This window comes from Aplidium turbinatum, chromosome 5 (genome assembly GCF_918807975.1).
Source record: "Aplidium turbinatum chromosome 5, kaAplTurb1.1, whole genome shotgun sequence".
Lineage (NCBI taxonomy): Eukaryota > Metazoa > Chordata > Ascidiacea > Aplousobranchia > Polyclinidae > Aplidium > Aplidium turbinatum.
In genome coordinates, this window is record NC_137476.1 from 25,950,870 (window position 1) to 25,967,929 (window position 17,060).

Genomic DNA, 17,060 nt, shown 5'->3' on the forward strand with positions numbered 1-17,060 from the left:
TGTTTGATGTTCAATCATTTAATGTCAAACTTCTCGAAGCATACTGCCTAAGTAGCTTGTTATATTTGCAACCATGCAATTCGTCAATTTTTACATTTTTTAGTTATTTGACATTCAAAATGTAAAATTGACGTGGTAATGTGATGAAAAATACTTGAAACGCAATTGAACGTACAGTATATGCACAGTAGGCTATGTAGATTTAACCGTTTACAGCGCAGTTACTTGTAGATGAATGTCTGTTGAAAGTTTATACTTTTGAGCTTACAGTTTATCATTTTTCCTTTTTTTGTAGACTGTCTTACTTTGAATTGACTGGTTCAAATCCAAACAATTTTAACGTGTGCTAGTTTGCACTAAAGGTCCTTCTTTAACAGAGACCATAAATAATGTCTCCTTCTCTTCAAATTAACACGGAGTTTAAAGAGTAGACGTTAATATCTTAAAATTGATTCAAATATTTTTTCACTATATTTAGATGCTTTAAGTATCTGCTTTACGTCGATCCCTTGTAGACTTTACGCCCATTCAAGGTTAAAAAGTGTCGCAAACCCCCCTCTTTTTTAATTTGTCTTACTTTGGTCTGCAACAAGCTTTGTAATGTTTCGAATTCCCTTTCGATTGTGTGATAGTGTTTAGAAATATCGAATTTGTTACATGAGCTATTGTAAAGAACTCTTGATCGCAATTATAAAAAAGGTGCTGTTAGATCTTTCTGGAGTATTTGTTAATTATTCTTATTAACAATGTAAGGCAAAAAATCCAATCATAAAGTAAAGGCCCTTTTTTTAAATAAATGCAGTTTCATCTTAAATCGACTGGTTTTAATATTTGGGGGAGTAAATGTTAACTTCATCCAAAACACACTGTCCTATTTAAGGCGACTTATTTAACATTTTATTAATACACAGTCTTCTTCTTTATAAAAGTATTTCTCCAAAAATTGCGCTGAAAAATAAAAGTAGGTATTGCTGTCGATGTAACAATAAAGCAAAAATAACTCATCTCACATTAAAGCAAACAACACAAAAACATTATAACAATTTACAATTGTTCGTGCCGCATACCTACTGTGCATATATGGCGTTGCTAGAGGGTATTGGGAAGCGATTGACTTCTGTCATGTTGCTATCATCATCATATGCATCACGGGTTAATCCTCTTACTACGACTGTTATTGCCATGAAACGTCAGAACTGCTAAACATCAAATACAAACCACAGGCAACCCCTTTATTGGAGCGCCGGTGCAGAGAATCTTAAACATTTTGTTAAGCTTGTAATTAGTTTTTAATTTTATCAATTTAACTTCAAACGAACAACGTTTCTTGCTTAATTAATGTTGTTTTGCTTAATTTAGTTAAGCACGGAATTAGTTGTTTGCTGTTTTTATGATGCTTTTTTAGTGTTGGGATAAATCAATCTTCTGAAAATCTCATTACAGGATTAGTTGAGCGCATTTGGGGATAATTAAAAGTGAATTGTTCAGTCTAAACCACACCTACGTTTCAAACTTTCTTGCCTACGACACAATTTTTCTTATTTTTTCAGTGGTTTTTCTATTACTTTGATAACGTAACGATTTCAGATTTGTTCTACATTTTTTACTAAATAAAATTAAACAAGTAGAATAAGAAGAAAAATCATTTTCGTAACAATTATTCACAAAATATCTAAACATCTCACTTTTTGTAGGTGATTTTTTACCCAACAAAGAGAGACTACGGGAGACTGCGTCACAGGATTGGAGACCCCGAAGTCCAGCTAAATTCCTTGGAGTCTGACACCGAATATTCACTAATTTTATATTCTGTGGCAAACAAAGTCTACAGCAAGCCACTGTACGCCAAAGTTAGAACAGGTTAGTTTTGCTAACGGAGAGTTACTTCCATTTAATATTTTATGAGGATATAGTGTGGTGTATATGCATAGTTTTAATCCTCCAAAAACTGCAAGTATTTTTAAATAAATGTTACATACTTCTGAAGTATTAATAAGTGTGTATGCAGATCAATATAGCCTAATGCAATATGTAAACCGGATATAAACCGTGGCATAATTTGATAAAAAAAAGGTAAATTCAGTAATTTTTGTTGTTGATTGCTTTGTAAATTGCTAGAAGCAGCGCATGTCTGCGACGGATACAGCGCTATATAAAACACGCGTTACTCTAGTAGAGTCTAGTTTTAACTACATTGCATTGTTAAAATTTTCTTACAGCATCCCTTATAATCGCTGAAAAACAGACCACTGCTGCAAGCTTCGCTACTAAACCAGGTATAAAAAAATCTTCTTCTGGTTCTAATACTTCTTTTACTGATGTGGTTTAAAAATAGATCAATAATAATCTGACTTTGCATTTCAAATTGGCAACATGTTTCCATTTCCCACAACTAGTTGTTCTTTCACGACTTTGTTCACAACTTAAGTGATATACATTCATTAAAAATCAATTGCTTGCGATTGCATTGAAAATATGTTACTTCAAAGCAATAAAAACGAAAAAATATCACTAATTTACATAAATAAATTTGATAATTAACTATAGCAACTAGTTACCAAAATATTTAATCGATATATCATGCATTGGCTTGAATACTAATCAATTGTTCAACGTGTGTTCGAGTTGCTAAAATATCATTTTCCGTTTTTTTTAGCGACTGCTCCTAATGATGAGCCACCACAGCCACTTGCGACTACTCGGCCGAAAGAGAAAGTACAAAAATAATTTTATGTTTTATATAATGTAGCACTCAACAGTTGGTATAGTTAATAGATCTTTATAGTTTATGAAACGATTCCAAGCTATTTATTTTTCAATTACCTTCAATTATCTTTTTACACTCCAAGTAGGCTAACCTCTCTTTCTAGAGCTCTTGTCATAGTTAGCCTACATAACTAATATGAGGTGCTTTACTTGTTTACTCCAAAGTCAACTTCAATTTTGAGCAACATGGTATTATTTTGTAAAGCTTGATTCAAATGCTTCAAAGTCGTTTGTAACTACATCTCTTTCATGGTTAATTTTCAACATTGGTTGGAAACTTTATTTTATGTCATTGCAATCAAGCTTAAAGTACACTGTCTATGACAGCAATCATTGTAAATAATCCTGTGAGTTCGTTTAGTTTCGTGTTACTGTTGTAGAAAATGCGAAATGTAATTTAACTTTAAAGGATTTTTTGTGCAGCATGCACATTTCAAGCTGGTTCAATTTTGTTGAAATTCTGAAACAAATACAATAAAAAAAAAATCAAAGTTGATTAAATTCTCAATTATTTTTTTCTCTTGATAATTTGTTTGTTTTCATTTAGACCACATCAGGGATCCCAAATATCAATCAAAAAGACACAACAGGTAAGCAATATTTAAACATACATTGTGTTGATAGCTTTTAGTCAATGAGTAAGGACTATGGAAGCATTTTGCAGTCCAATATTTCGTCATGTTTGACATTTAACAAATATGTGAAGTGATTGCATTGAACTGAGCCCTGCAATTTACAAACTCATACCAACTTTTAACAACTTTTATGCAATTCTATGAGAATAACACCAATGGTAACGCAAGACTTAAATGTTGAATTTCGTCTACTTTTTTGCATAAAGCTACTTTTTGCAAGAAATGCAATGTTCTATGTTAAACAATACAACCAAATATCCTACTGCCAGTAGCTTACAAACGTTTTGTTTTTCCATGTGATGTGCTAAGCATTGATGTACTCTCGCAGACTTCTACAAAGACGAAGTGACAAGCGTTCATTTAACTACAAAGTCGAAAGCTCTCGACAATCATCCTTCTTCAACTACTGTCCCTACCACTCAGACCTCTCCATCAACAAAATTCAAGGGAGAAGGAGTCTTCACCGTGTCAGATGAAACAACTGTTGCTAAAAGAGATCCTATTGCGTCAGCATCGACGACAAGTTCTCTTAAATTATCCAGCTCTAAAACACCTCTTCCAGTTGAAGTTGTCACAGAACATGTTAAAGCAACCACCCAAGGAACTGCAGATAAGTTGAAAAAAGAAGTTACCAGCACAGCTCAAGGTGAAATAGAAGCTAAGACCGTGCCAATAGAGATACAAAGCGTTGTGACAACAGTTGTTACGACCAAATCAGTTTCAAACATCTTTAGAGAACTTGCAGGTGAAGAAGTATTAGATACACAAACTAAACCAATCAATTTGGCCCAAATAGATACCACTGAGCAATCAGTTATAACTGCAATAACAAAAGATTTTAAAACAGAAGAAGAAGCAATAACTAAAAAGTCAAAAGATACCATCACAACTAAACCCATGTCAGAAAACATTAAAACAACGTATTATTCTGATGATGAATTGCCCTATTTTGAAGAATCTCGTACCACACCGGAACCGGATATCATCGATTTTGAAAGTGAAGAAAAGTCAGTGAATGCTACAACAAAAAGTACAGAAATATTACCTGATGCAGAAGAAACTACCTCAAAATTAATAAGTTTACAACCAATGGAAACAAAATCAACATCTCCCAAACCAACTACCACAAAAGCAGCCACTCAAAAATCAACCACATTGAAACCAACTGTTTCAAAATTAACCACTTCAAAATCTGTGATCAAAGCAACTACGTTAAAAACAACTACAAAAGAATCAACAAGTTTGAAAGCAATTGCAACAAAATCAACTACTTTAAAATTTATACAAAAAGAGTCAACCACATTAAAACAAGCTGAAACAGAATCAACCACTGCGAAATCAGCTGTTCTAAAATCAACAACCGTAAATCCAACTACAACAAAATCAACTACTTTGGAACCAGGAACAGAATCAACAACTGTGACTCTGACTACAACAAAATCAACTACTTTGAAACCCGAAAAAAAATCAACCACTTTGAGACCAACTGTTGTAAAATCAACAACTGTAAAGCCAACTACTTTGGAACCAGAAATAGAATCAACCACTTCAGAAGCAGCTGTTTTAAAATCAACCACATTGGAAACAATTACAACAGAATCAACTACTTTGGAATTGGCTGCAATAAAATCAACTACATTGAATCCAGAAACAATATTTGCAACTAGAGATCCAACTACGACAGAATCAACAACTAAATCACTTGCATCGAAACCTGGCATTATCATATCAACTACTTTAAAAGCAACTTCTTTGTTAGAATTAAATACAACAGAATCAACTAGTGCAGAGGCAATTGCAACAGAATCAATGGCGTTGGAAAAGGCAAATGCTACAGTACGTAATCTGCAGAACAACAGTCCTATCGTGTCAACGGAATCAATTCTACTGACAACTTTAACCTCCGACAAATCAACAACTACAGAGCAAGCTAGCCAGCCACCAACTATTGACCCAAATGAGGTTCCCTTTGTGTCCACGTCCATTCGGCCAAGTGTGCCCAGCGCTTCTACTACAAAAACTACTGCATCTTCAGGTACGCATTTTAATGTTATTTAACTTTTTGCATGAGAAGCAACAGTTGCCTTAGCAAAAGTTATCTCCAGCTAATTAAGTGCTTCTGATTAACCAATTTTTAATCAATGAATAAAAAAGTTCATACTGACCTTGGTTGGTTGATTTTAAGTAAAATAGGCTACTAAAGAAATGGTTTGTTGCCATGATGGGTGCAATGTATTTAAAACGGGTTCTCCGTTTCAGGCAAGCCTACAACGACCCAAAACGGCGGTGAAATGACAATTCAAACTGACGGCAATAGTATTCCGATAAAAGATGGTCTCACCACGATTTGCAAGCCTGATAACATCACAGTCATTGTCAATAAGGTAAAGTAGAAGAGTTTTCTTTGTATCAACATAACCTGAGATTTTAATTGTATTATCAAAACTGAAATAGAGACCCAGAGTCTTTTGCGGAACATTCTGTTTTCAACCGCATAGCTACATTTTCTTCTAGACACTGGTCGTTTTGAAAGTTGTTTACACTGAATACTGAAAAGTTTGGGTGTTCATCAGGACAATTATCGTTTCTAGCACTAGTTGCTACGTTCATCTGATGAAATTGAAAGTAAAAGTAACAAGAAACAAGATGGTTTATTGCTTCCCTGACGTTTCGCGCACCATGACAATGCGCATCCTCAGAGCGAATAACATACAAAATAAAATTTCACCAGGTTATATACTACTGTTGTGCGATTGAAGGCAAGAAAAAATAAAACACGCAATATTTAAAAAAAATTGGCCAATGATGTGTGAGCGGTTACTTTCCACGTTAAAATTACGTAAAAACTTCCAACAAAAACATAAGTAGTCGTTGCTCGTTTGATAAAATTTTAAGTTTCACAAACTAAGCACAACTAAAGTCTTTATCATACTTACTGAAGTCTGGTAAAACATTACTTTTTTTTGTGAATGAGCAATTCTTATTGTGCTATCCGAGTGTGTATAGGTTTACCGAAACTAACATAATAAAAAACTCAATATTTGTTTAAAGTATTTTGCAATATATTGTTTTATGATGAAGCCTAAGATCATCGGGTTTAATTCATTCTTTCTTAATGTACTAAACGCACCATTACAGAGTGTTATCGGAGAATATGAAAAAAAGTACGGGCCCCTTCATCTAAACGCACAAGATAATGGATTGTGTCGTGGGGTGGAATATGACTCATACTATCGCTACACCATAGCACCTGATATTCTAGACTGTGGTACAAGACTTGAGGTAAGCCAATTCTTAAAACGAATTAATAGCTTAACTTATGCTTCAATGTGTTTATGCATAATTTGTTTCTTTATGTTGGCACAAAATAGTAGAGAGTTTTTATGCAAAGTAGTTCTTATTGCAAACTAAACGTGGAAATCACCATATTCATATGAAACAGTTTAAATAGTCCCCTCTTGTTTGTATGAAACGACTGCATGCAGTAAGTGATTTAAGTTAGTTATTGTTTTTTTTTTATCCATTTTAATTCTTGCAACGCAATTCTGTTTCAGTTAAACGAAACCCACGTCAATTTCACCAACACCGTGTCAAACTCGAAATATCGGACCACCTGGTTAAGATCTTTGGCTGACAGTTCTGGGACTGTTATCATGGGCCATAGACTGAAAGCCACTCCAATGCGTTTCATCTACATGAAAATCTGGTGTACTTTCCCTTTGGATCTTAATGTTTCCACTCAATATCCATTCTTGCCACAGCTCACGTATGGAAAGTTTCAATTGCTTCATAATTCTATTTTACAGAGTTCATTGTTGTTGTGTTGTTATGTTGAATATTCATTTGCATGTTATTTTCTTTTGAAGCTATATATGCTAACGTGCAGTTCCGGTATGCTTCAAAAACTTAAATTATCGTTTTCAACGCAAACCTGCAATTTGACATGCTCAGTCGCTTCAAGTCGATCAAGTTACTGAGATTACTTTAATGACAGACGATACTTCTCGCGACAAATTTACGTACCAGTTCTTGCTTGTTGAAACCGGTTTTCTGCTTCCTTTTAGGATGCAGGTCATTAATTTCAACGTGTCCGGTCGAGGAGAATTTTCAGCAGTTATGCAACTTTACAAAACCAACAAGTACAAAGAGGCATACCTCACGCCTCCTACCATTGGCGCAACTGACACACTTTTTGTTGGAGTATCTCTGCTGGGAACAGAAGATGAAAATACTAATGTGGTAAATATCCTAAGTGGTGTCGCTTACATGATCACTGATCATGTAAGCGACACCACTTGATCACTGACATTTACTTTTTCACACAAAGCATATTTGATTGTGTGTTACTTTTTAATTTTTAATGCTTTCATTGCTTTAAAGGTGATACAAAGATGCTGGGCTACTCCAACAAGAGATCTTGACCATCCTGAAAAATATCCCATTATCAAGCAAAGCTGCCCTGTAACTGGGAATCTAGATGGCTCCATAAAGGTACATGGGAACGGTGAAGACAGCATGGTGAAGTGGGAAGGAGCTGTGTTCAAGTTTATTGCGCACAAAGAAGTTTGGCTGCATTGTGAGATCAAAATATGCTTTGGGGACAACTGCCAACCAGTAAGTGCAAAATACCTTTCACAAAAACTGTTTTGTGTCTTTTTACATTTTTCACGTTTTTAAATTGTTTTTAGAGCAGTTTTATTTTGAACTTAGTTTGACAGGTGCCTTTTTAAAAAGCCTACTTTCAAAATGTGTTGTGTATTTATTAGTCATTTTAAATTACAGATACACGTTGTCGGCATAATCTAAAGCAATCTGCACTACCTTTTGCAATTCAATTACTTTCATTGGTTTCCCATAAAGTTAGTATATTTCTAAAAATAAGGTTATAAGAAAAAATAACATCTCAAGTTTTTTCAATCAAATCAAACTACTTTACAGAAATGTAATCGTATTTCGCGAAAGCGCCGTGCGATTGGTGAGAATATTATTCTTGAACCAAAAGCCCATATTCTCAGCGCAGGCCCGATAGTGTCGGCCCAAAAGGAACAAATTAAAGCATCTCCATCTATTCCCCCTGAATCGACTACAAGTAAGATACAAAGTGCAAAAATGTGCAGATTGAAATTAGAAATTGTGTCCAAAGCTTAGAGAATTATTTTAAACAATTCTGATTCGATTTTTGTTCGCTTATTTTTATTTACCGAATGGTACATAGAGTCAAGGTTCTATATAATAATCTTAATTACTTAGACTTTACTGCTAAAGATGCAAAAGCTTAGTCAACAATACTTGTTTATCTTTCCATAAAGGGTGTTACTGTCAAAAATCTAATGTGCAAATTTGATTGTTCAATATCAACCGGGCTTCTAAAACATTAAAACTTATCGCTACCTTTTTATAATTGCGCAAGCCGTTTCTGATCATGTGATGTTTTTTTTAAGATGCTCCTGAAGAGAGTGCTCTCATGGACAACACATTGATTCTTATTATCGTCGGCGTTTTGAGCGCTGTCATCATTGCGTGCATTATCGTCATCGTTTGCGTCGTAGCTCATTTCCGACGCCAGAAGGCAAAAAACAAGTTTTCTAAAGGTCCAGATCCCAATGTATCAGCTACAATTGCTCCCTATGCGGAAAGCAGTCATTCAATTGCTGTGTCACAAAGCGCTGAAGATTATTTTGAAACAAGGTTGCCCAAACCGACGACAACAACTTTTGACCCTGAGATGCCATGCGTGGGCTATAACAACCCACTAGTACCACAACCATCTACTGGTGCAAATGCTGCTTATGCAAGTTCTGAAGGCCAAGCTTTACACTCAAGTGGAAGCTCTAACAGGGCGTTTAACCCTGACTCTAATGTAACAAATTCATTCGAATACCGATCTACTTTTCAAAACCAGCAAAAACTTTAGCGTCCCGTTGACGAAACTATCTTAAACCAAAAAGTAGAAGTAGTCAATTTGCTTGAAGCGCATGTCACTGTAAGTAATTTCATTTTAAGAATCGACAGTGACATATTATTTAGAAAATTAGTTAGATTGTTATCTACTTTTATTGCCAAATATAAATGGTCTATCTAACGCCTGCTGAGAGCATTTTGTACTTTAATTTAATAAACTTTGTTCTAACCATCAAAGTTACAATAAAGTTGCTTTTTAAAGAATCTACCCCTTCTATTTTCTCTTAATGTACAACACACTAGTGTTCTATGGTTAGGCTATTGCATTTTATGTGTAAATTTTCCAAACATTGAGGAGACGTAATGCAAAGCAATATCACCAAGTGCCATTCAGTGTTATTTTAAAAAATATTGTACTTTGCAGTGAGGTGTTTTCAATGCAAGAACTAAAGACACACTTAAACCAAAAATATTAATTACATAACAAACGCCACAGGATTTAGCATTATTTTGAATTTAACAGTTAAAAGTAGAATATTCTCGATTTATAATAATGTCACAGTATACTCTTTGTCTTCAGCAAGATTAACTGATAGGGGCCATGTGGTTAGTGGCTGAGTGGTTAGCGCGTTGGGCTCGCAGTCGAGAGCCTGCATGTTCGACTCCAGCCACCCGCACTTGCTGTTGTTTCTCTGGGCAAGAAACTTAACGATAATTGCCTCTACCCAGTGATCGATTTCGAGTAATGGGTAGTACCAAATTTAAGTCATAAGTAAAGTAGACAACCGGAAACAGACATTGCCGTCGGCTGCAGCGTGGGTCAAGTGTACGTCGGAAGGCGTACACCGATGCATAGCGCTCAAGTCCGCTTTCCCGCAATGCAGGATAAAGATATGAAAAACAAACAAACAAATATCGAAATGTGTTCCCTTATGTCTATACTCTAATCGAATTTCTATATTGCATTATAGTTATTGTTTATCTGTATTTCTTCAGCTATAGCGCAACAAAAACAAAATTTAATTAAAGCTTTAAAAGTTAATTGTAAATTTTTTTTTTAGTTTATAACACTAGCATACCAACTTTTACACCAACTTCAAATATTTAACGTAGAACACAAGTGTGGTGGTGAGGTTACTTTGTTAGACCGTGGACACAAAAAATAGAACACCGTAAAGAAAGCGTTGATGTTTGATTTCGTGTGCTAATAATTATCGTCAAATACGGCAATCGCACAAAGAATAACCAACAAACTTTTTGGAGTGGATTTTTACAGCCACCAGAAGAAGCTAAATTGCAGAAAGTAAACGTCTGTACTTCCTCAAAATATGTGTGCTTTTATTATTGTATGATGACCACGCCTATTAGAGTATAGCTTGACATTATTTTTAAACTTCATAATTTTACTTTCTCATGTTTTTAATATTCGACAGAAATTTGTATGGACTATTATTTACTGTAAATAATATTATAGTAGGAAAAGTATTTTGATTTTCTTTGTCGTATGTATGAAGAACATTCTAAATGAATCTTCCATCTTGGAAAATTTTTCCGTAAACTGTTTTCCGTTTCACTAAAAGCTAAACATTCCTGGGTAACAAATTTGTTTGTTATAAGCAAATTTTTACATGAATTTTCTGCACACTCTGCAAGAATGTAAACCACAGATTTAACTGGCTGGTTTTAAATTGCACCGGCATCAATACAAACCTAATTGGCAATATTCAAAGATATAGGTCAAGCACAAAAGGAGTGTTTTCTTGCCAAACCGCGTATAATTTTTATTTTTTTTTCCCAGTTGAAGGAGAAACATTGTTTTTGCTTATCTGTTTGCTCGATGTTGTTCGGTATTTGTAACTGAGCAACTATTGCTTTAAAAGGTGTGTAATCACCTACAAAAACATGTTATAACCTACACTTTGTCTTTATCCGCCACATTGAAGAGAAGTAACTCTTGGATCATTGGTGCTGTTTTCTACTATAGCCTACTTGTATTGTTGCATCTATATTTTGTTGATTCGCGTAATCTGTAATTTTGTGTAAACATCATCGCCAGTGATGTCATCGAAAATCACTTTTTATCATCCAGATACGTTTCATAAAGAGAATATAACAAAAATAAATACGAAAATATTTGAGGTCTGCGCCAGAATAACGAGCAGTGGGATGGCGCAGCGAATAAGGCGCTCGCTTTCCAATCATACAATGCTGGTTCAGCAGCTGGTTGTTAATCCTCACGCTCAACTCTACCCAGGGTGAAATGAATTAGGTGGGCGTAGTTGCAGAAAGAAAGGCGACCGAGAGAATGGAAATGACCACCCTACCCTCGTTAGTGCAGAAGGCTTAGTATAATGAAAACCTTGTCTTCTTATTCTCGATGCTTAGATCAAGTATGAGACTTACCTTTTTTTACCAGTTTCGCAGGCGATAGCTCTTAGAAGGGTCATTGGTATTTTTCTAGAGCAGCTTACTGTTCAGAATTGCAAGAGGAATCAAGGGCTGTTGTCGAGCAGGCGCCACTTCGCAATCGACGTTTCGTGATCAACGTTTCCTTTCTTTTGTCTTTATCTCAAAAGGCATGATCTACAAGGCTGTAGGTGGTTGAGCAAGGTAACACAACATTGTTATGTGCTACAGTTTGAATTCACAGATGTGTTTAGATGGCATCTTCTCCATCAGGAAAATTAGTGTCCCAAGTGCTCATACGTTAAAAGCCGGTGGCTCCTTTTGAACTATCGGTTATATCGCTGTGCTCGGCCGGCATAGTTTCTTTTTAACAAGAGTTCTTCTTGAGCGTAAAGTTATGGATCATTGAGAAACTGAAGGCTTGTGCCAAATGACATGAATAAGATTACAGCTGTCTTTTTTTTTACACAGAGAAAACAGTTCAATGAATTATTTTCTTTGACTTTTTTTCAAACTAAAATCTTAAACTACGCCAGGCAATATTCCATGTTAATACGAGAGTGGTGTAATCCAACTTTGTGATATGAAGGCAGGGATAAAAAGGTATAAAACTTAGCTAGCAAATTCAACTCCCGAAGCAATTTTAGGCAATACTAAGCCTACACGTAATTTTTACATCATGTGTTTTCTCTAGCTCTTTATGAATTAGTAGTAAATAGAAGTTCAAGTTATTGTCTAGACCAGGGGTCTTTATAATCACTGGGTTGTGACCCAGAACCGGGTCGCGAAAAAGTTGCTACCTGGTCGAGAGAACACTCGATCAAAATTGCCGTCAAGAGTGGGAGTTGGTTGTAGGTATGTAGGCTACTCAGTCATGACATAAATTGATTAAAGTGAAACCAATTGCAATCATTCTCTTAATACTTATGAATCTTACCCATGACCTACTGCATACCTGTCAAAGCAGTGACGGATTCAGGGAGATGGCACTTTATCACGTGTTTCTCAAAAACAATAAAAAAAAATACATTTTTGCAGCATTTTCTCGCTCGCTCCATCACTTGTTTAACTGTATTACTGGTGGCACTGGCAATGATTGGTTTCAGAAATGGGTTGAAGAAATAGTAGCCAACCGGTGAAGTTATTAAGGTCCCCTCAAAATCAAGATATTGATAACTTAAAGTCTGTTTAAACCGTTGTAAAAATTAGACTTACTATAATAGTAGATATCAAACATCGTTTTTTCCATTGCCGGTTTGCGAAGCTATTTTCATTTTAAAATCCGTCTGTGACAGAAAAAAGGTTAAGGACCACTGGTCTAGATTGGACATAATAATGCAACTCCGATCTAAAAGCAAGTGATTGAGCAAATCGTTTATTTATAGCTTTTCATTACGCTGTATGTTCCTTTCATCAACAAACTTTGTTCGCAAAATTCTAGTAGTTTCAGTTTCAGTAGGCCTAGGCTGCATCATAAGCCTATCATTTCTGAATTTTTGAAATCACTTTTCTTATGACACTTAATCTTACTGTACTTAATCTTACTTACTATACTGTGGGCCTTGATACGTTTTTGTTGTTGTAGGTTTTGAGTCCTGTGGTATCTGGCCACTAAGTCGGCAGTCGGCAGCCGTGGCCGAGTGGTTAGCGCGTTGGGCTCGCAGTCGAGAGCCTGCATGTTCGACTCCAGCCACTCGCACTTGCTGTTGTTTCTCTGGGCAAGAAACTTTACGATAATTGCCTCTACCTAGTGATCGATTTCGAGTAATGGGTAGTACCAAATTTAAGTCATAAGTAAAGTAGACAACCAGAAACAGACATTGCTGTCGGCTGCAGCGTGGGTCAGGTGTACGCCGGAAGGCGTACACCGATGCATAGCGCTCAAGTCCGCTTTCCCGCAATGCAGGATAAAGATAAACAAACAAACAAACAAACTAAGGTTCGTTGAAGTTACATCATTGTTGGAGGATTGTTGCATGTATATTATAACGTCTACCAGGTGGCGCTAGATAGTTCATTTATCTTTGCTATCTTTGTTGCAGATTGCTCGATTGCACTTTTTGAAAGTTATATGATTACCGTTTGAATTTTTCATTTTCACAAATGCAGTCAATCAATTTTTAATCGAGGTGTTAAGGTCAAGGATGTAGCATGCAATAAACCTTTAAACAAAGAATATGTAAACAATAGGGCTATTGACTGATCTTATCGTAGCCTACATGAACAACTGTAAGGCTTTCAGAAGGGGTCAGATAGTACAGCTGATAAGACTTCGGCATTTCAATAATGGAGCAAGGACACCTTGGAGCACGGAAGCACGAAAGATAGGAGCACGGACAAATATCGTTTATTTATTTTTTTCTTATGTATTACGTCATTACGTACGACCATTCGACCAACCGTCAACGTCAGAACATGAGAAATGCTATTTCGATAAGAAGGACAAAAGATTTCATAAATTACTCGTGGATGTTTCGGTACTGCGTGTACGACCATCGCTTAGTGGCGTAACTAGTAACCATGTAAAGAACCAATCGACAAGGCAAGTTAAATGTCAAACTAAGATAAATAGGCTACACTTTGCAAGTGTACGTTGCACCCAAATGAGCTCAGTAAACTAGCTTGAGCAATGTTTATTCTTTTGGCAAAAACTTCCAGATAGGTCTCTGTCGTCAACAGCTCAAATTGCCCCGTGTTATTTCTTGACCAAATACGGATCAAACGTACTACCCATCTCTTACTAATCGTTTTTTTGACATTGGCACCGTAGCAAGTCATTCATAATGGTTAACGTTTATCAGTTCGTCCGCACAACCTGAAAGCGTTTGGCGAAAGCATCATGGCCAACTTTGAACAAGATGGAATGAAGTTTTTAGTGCTTTTTAAGTTTTTTCTTTCGCATCAAGGGATAGGTCCTGCGCCAAAAATGAAATTACGTGCGAAAAATTCCTTAATGCAACGACACTTGGCTCGGTCATTTGTGATGACTGATGATGATGACGCGCAAGTCAGATTTCCCGAACATCTCTTGCCAAAAGCAAAGTTTAAACGTTTTTTTTTAGCAAAATTGATTGAACTGAAGCTCCTGGTTTAACTTTGTCTTTTGAACACTCGTTCAACTGTTGTACTGTATGTATAAATCAACCAAACAAAAACAAAAAAATTGTTTGTTCATTGCGCTCAAGCGCTGGACCATAAAATACATTGCCTTCGAATGACTCATACGTTATCGTTTATTAATATAGACTACCCGATGAATTTGTTTTAAAGAGGCAATGCCTTTGCAAATTTAACTTGTTAGCTACACTGGGTTGAATGCAAGGTTGTGACGCAAAGTACAATGCAAGTGGAAGCCTAGATTTACGTTTAGTTTTCAAGTGGTCAGTTTACTACTTCGCCCACTCAGTAACTACTATGTTTACATGGACAATGAACTTGTACTTTTCCTGGAAATTAAAAACTTCACCAACATGCTAAAGGTCACGCACGTTCTGAAGCAAAAAACGGTTGATCAATTTGCCAATTTCAGTTGAACTTACATTTAAAGGTGTGATTAACTTCAGTTTAAAACACTTCTTCTTTAAATATTTTTTAACCTTTTCTTATATATTTTTGTGTGTTTACATCGATATGTAAAATTCCCTTACGTCCCTTGAAGCTATTTGTTTGTTGAAAACAAAAAATAAAACATTAAAAAATAATATCGGGAGCCAGGTCGTCAGTTACCTCTCTTGCGTACACCACTGGTTTGTATTATGCACCGCCCAGGTTTGTTGTGGTAGGTAAATTTTTGAATGAAAATTGACTGAGCATCGTAAGCCAAAACTGTATGGGCTACTGAAAGTTAAACGTTGTTTCAATAGCATTCAATGCTAATTAATTACTTTTTTTAATATTTCTGTCCAAATATAAATATTCAAAAAAACCTTCCGTAGGTATTAGATACAAACCATGGCTTAATACAAACCATTGTTCTTTTTCTTAAACTATTTTTTAAGACTGAAGTCTTCGTGTTACCTATAGCAGCGGGATATGCAGATGGCTTGACCATTGTACAATAAACAAGTTTATTTTTAAACACCTGGTCATCGCTTACGCGCTTGGTTTAGTGTTTAAAATAACATTTCTTCCAGTGTTCGCCTTTAGTAGCTACTTCCGCCGTACACATATTGCTATGAAGATGTTGTGAAACCTGTCTGGTGTGAAACAAGATAAGCAGGCTTGCACTTAACACCAGACACTAAACATATGCTGTTTGATCTTGAGGCTTTTCTTTGTCGATTGACTGCTTGCATCAGTAAGCTTTTGACAGCCTGGTGCTTTTCCTTGTTTGATTTAAACGCACATTGGTGCTGCGTGTTTACCGACAGCCAAGCCCAAACGTATCAGTGCACTCAAAAAGAAGGGTAATTAAAGAGTACAACTTCAAATTTCAAAAGAAATTTATTTTTTGAGTAAAGTTGCTCTGACAAGCAGAAAAAAAAAATCATCACATTTTATTCTAACATCGATGAAACATCTGCTACCTCACAGAAGCACAAACGTGTTGCGACATTAAAATGACGTTGAACAGTTATGTAACATCGTTACCCTTCAATCAATTATATGATTCACTACCAGCAAATACTTTCTAACCTTTTTTCACTCCATGACCAACTGCTGCTCCTAATTATGACACCGTAACCCGTAGGCTAAGTATTTTCGCTTAAAAAAGCAATCACTGAGATTTTAACCACTTTGATTTTCATTAGGCTTATGTCTTATGAGTGAGATAACATTCGTGACAACCTGACCATAGTGACCAAGGTGTGATAAGTAGATCTTCTTCTTCTATCGAGTCTTCTAAAGTTTGTTGATACACCACAGATTGACACATTCTTCCGCAACGGAGTTGTACACTGACAGGTCCCACCTACTGCACCGGGTGGCAAGCCGAGGGCAAACAAGAAGGTGGTCCGCTGTTTGGGGCTCGGTGCCACAGATACATACAGCAGGGCCCGTGTCGTAGCCCCACTCCACCATTGCAGACTTAGTACGTCCAACACCAGTTCGGAGTCGATTTAATGTTTTCCACTTTGCCCAAGGAGCGTTTGCTCCTGGGGGGAGGGACTCTGATGGTGGGATCTTCATTTCAGTGTATGATGGGTCGTTTTCGAATTGTTGTTTCCATTGCTTAAGTCTTGTTTCTTCTTTTGTTGAGGTTAGTGGCTGAACGTCTGTTAGGAAGCTTTTTCTTGATTTCAACCGGGTTTGCGCAGCAGTTTTTCCATATAGAGGATGTTTTTCATCACATATTTGTTTTAGCCTTTCGTTTTAGCGATAAGTAGATGAACTTCGGTAAGTCTTTTTTGG